Here is a 4,089-nt window from a genome sequence, read left to right as displayed (position 1 = left end):
TTTGCCAGAATGCATGTTTCCAATTATGTGACGCTTCGGGAGAAGTTAACTTCCTTTTGAATTGGTTAAATAAAAACGCGGTGTTTGGGAAAGCACCACCGTGGCTTCGCAAGCGAGCCCCTGCAGAATGAGGCAAGGGCAGCCCCTGCCAGCGGGCCACACTGGACGCCCTGCAAGCCAGCAGTGGGATTGCACAGGGCAACTTTCATTTCTTACGCTCGGTTTTTTTCCCATCCGCAAGATCAGGATGTCTGCTGTCGAGAAATGGGTCCCTGTGGCCATATTGTATCGGCTAAGTGGCTGGAGGTGGGAGTGTGCATGCAACCCCTACACACACCTTGGATTTTCCAAGACAACCTGGAAGGAGGACTCTGGATTGGTAGTGCCAGAAGGTCCAAACCTTGATGTCAAGTGGCCTGGAAAAGAGCTGTCACATGGGATGACACTCTCCCTACCCCTTACCTGCCCAGAGGCCTGGCCCTTCCTCTCCCTCTGAGGGCCACCTCCTCCAAGCCTGTGGCCGCCTATGTTCAAGAATCTGTCTTCTTTCTCCCTTTCTCTCTGCTGCTTCCACCCAATTCTCCCCTCCCCACCAGACACATACACTCACATTGAGATTTCCACAAACACAAAGACAAGAAACATGGAGGTCCTGAAGGGCCGGAGAGGATGCCTGCCATCCTTGGCTGTCCCAGACTGATTTCTTCCAGCCAGCAGCCTCATATCCTCCAGGCCCACTCCAGTTTCATGTAGGCTGAGGGCCAAAGTGCCGATGCCAAATCCAAAGTAGAGTTAATCCTGGATCACCCTCCCTCCCACTGATGGTTTCCGCTGAGCAAATTTTTCATACCATTGCCTAACAGATCTGAACTCCATCCCCCACACACACCGTCCCCCAGTCAGCCAGTTGCTGCTAAAATGGGGAACACCCACCATGTTAACTACTCATCTGAGGGGGAGAAGACAGAGTGGTGGTCGGGAGAGACTTCAGCAAGCCTCTGGTGCTTATACCGTGTCTTAAGAGATCTTTCAAGACTTGAAGACTTTAGGGTGCCTCCAGGGGAGGTGTTTGTGGGGTGGGTGGACTGAGTAAGAATGGACTTTCCAGGCAGAGAGGGTGAGAAAGGCACTGGGCAGAGGTGAAACCTCACAACCTGACCCAGGAAGAGTAGAACCACATGAACCTCATCATGGCCAGATTGTAAGATGTGAGTCCGGTGCGGGTCAAAGGTGAGGCTGCAGGGGAAGCCAGGGCACATCATCACGGTCCCTGTGTATAATGACAAGGATCTGGGACTTAGTCTTATGGAACAAAGGAGTCACTGAGGATTTTTAATCAAAAGAGATTTGCATTTTCCAGAAATCATTATGGGAGTATCTGGAGGAAGACACAACTGGGAGCAGAGAAGCTCTTGGGAAACTCATATAATGATAGTCCAAGAAAGAGGGGAGGAGCCTCAGAACCAAGGCTGCAGCAGTAAGGGTGGAAAAGAGAAGAGTGACCATGAAGGGGTATTTAACATGGAGAATTCACAGGACATCATGAGTGACTGTGTCTGAGGTTAGGACATGGTGATGTCCAGGTTTCCTGGCTCAGGGACTGGGTAGTTTACATTTTATTTATTTATTTATTTATTTATTTATTTATTTATTTATGAGAGAGACAGAGAGAGCACAGTGGGGGAGAGTCAGAGACAGAGAGAGACACAGAATCCAAAGCAGGCTCCAGGCTCCGAGCTGTCAGCACAGAGCCCAACGTGGGGCTCGAACTCACAAACCATGCAATCATGACCTGAGCCAAAGTCAGACACTTAACCGACTGAGCCACCCAGGCGCCCCTCAGGGACTGGGTAGTTAATGGTGATATTAATTCATGGAGATAGGACATGCCAGAAGAGCAGACATTTTGGGAAAGTTCAGGATCAGTTTGGCCATGGACATGTGGAGTTTGAGGTGCCTTTAAGACTGGCAACTGGACATTCCAGTTGGCAATTGTTGTTTTTTTAAGGTCTAGGGTGAAAGAGTCTAGTCCATGCATTGGCCCATGGATCCCAGAATTCTAACCTGGCCCTCTTCCATTCACTTCTAACTGTCCTCACCCACCAATCTCAATCTGCCATAGTCCCCAGTCAACCGGAATGGTTTTGGGAATCATGCGGACAGTATGGCCTAAAGTCTAGAAACCAAACTTGTGTGAAACTCTCCAACCCCTGCCCACTTGCCCCATGCCAGTTATCTCCCATCCAATAGGAGGAACTATCTGTTAAACTCTTGGTGTTTCCACCAGCGAATGGTAGGATTTTATGTAGGTACAGCATGCCTGGAATGAGAGAGCTGTGGAGTTTTGATGGTGGTGGTATTTTGGGGGTACCTTCTAGAGCTTCATATGTCACATGTCCCGGAGCAGAGGGAAAATTATGTACAAAGCTCAGCAGACTAGAAAGAAGTTAGCACATTCAGGCACTGCAAATAGATATGTGTGAGTAATTGGGACAGGAAGGGTAGATAGGAACCAGATCTTGCAAGGTCTTAGAAATCACGTTATAGAGTTTGGAGTTGGGAAGTGATGTGATCAAATTTAAACTTTAAAAAGATTATTCCAACTGCAAGATTAGAGCAGGGAGAGAAGGGCAATCTTGGAAGCTGGAAGACCAGGTAGGAAGAGGCCGCTGCCATAGTTCAGGCAATATAATAACCTGACCTAGGGTAGTCACTGTTGAGGACAGACATAATAGAAAGACTTGAGGGCTTTTCTGAAAGTGGGAACTATGGTGTTTGAGTAGTAAGGCTCCTCAAGCCCTACATCAGCACCGTCAACTGCGATGTCTACCTACCCTTACCTGACAAGATGGGATCCCCAAGGCTATGAAGCAGGTTGTCCTGTGGCTCTAATGGTCATATACAGGCAACTGGTCTCCAGGCTTGGGAATCAGATAAATGTAGCATGGTTTTGGCATTCACAGGACACAGCGAAACAAGCCTTAGGCCACCTGTTATTGCTTATATTGTGAACGTGGAAGAACATTTTCAAAGTGTTGTCAGGTGAGGCAAAAGAAATAATATATGAGGAGCTCACCATCTATTTGGAACAATTAATATAAGCATAAATAGCAAAATGATATGATACAATGAGATTTTAAGGGGATAGAGACTAAAAAGAATGTTCTGAGTGAGTTAATCAAAATACCTTCCAATTATTCATCACATACTACTGGTCAAGCATTGGCTCCTTTAAAATTTTCACAGTAACTGTATGATGAAGGTACTATAATTGCCACTTTATGGATGAGGAAACTGAGACCCAAAGGTAAAATCTCCCACTGTATTACTTATCAACCCTGAATAACAAATTATCTCAAAACATCATGGCTTAAAATAACAATACAGATCTGTTATCTCTCACAAGAATGTGGGGGAATGTGGGGACATCTTAGCTGGTATTTCTAGTCTCTCGTGAGGTTGTAGTCAAGATGTCGGTCAGAGCTACCATCTGCTGGAGGCTTGACTGTGACTAGAAGATCCACTTCCAAGGAGGCTGACCCACACAGCTCGGTGGTGGTTGTTGATAGGAGGGTTCAGGTCCCTCCCAGTCCCATAGACTCTTCACAGAGCTGCTTGAGTGTCCTCACAACATGCCAACTGGCTTCCCCTAGACTGAGCTGCCCGAGAAAACAAGGCAGAAGCCACAACCCCCTTTACTAGCTAGCCTCGGAAGTCACACACCACCACTCACACAATATTACGTTGGTCACACAGCTTGGGAGGAGACTACACAGCGCATAAATATCACAAGTGAGAATCATTGAGGGCCATCTTAGAGACTGCCAACCTACCAGTAAGTTCTTCATTCGAGATGCAAGCTTGGGTCTGTGGAACATCTCGCTTCACTTCCTTGGACAGAAGAAGGGTTCTGTGTTCGAATAAGCTTGGGAAACACTGGATTAAACAAAGGTACACACTTTACCTCCTCAGAGCCATGCATAGAGCAGGGTTATGTGACCTTGGAACAATTTGTGGAGTAGTACCTTGCCTGTGTTGATGGGAACCCTTGTTTTCAGATGGAAAGAGAAACACGTAGTAATCATTTTA

This window comes from Panthera tigris, chromosome D1 (assembly GCF_018350195.1).
Source record: "Panthera tigris isolate Pti1 chromosome D1, P.tigris_Pti1_mat1.1, whole genome shotgun sequence".
Lineage (NCBI taxonomy): Eukaryota > Metazoa > Chordata > Mammalia > Carnivora > Felidae > Panthera > Panthera tigris.
This window is presented reverse-complemented; position numbering follows the sequence as displayed.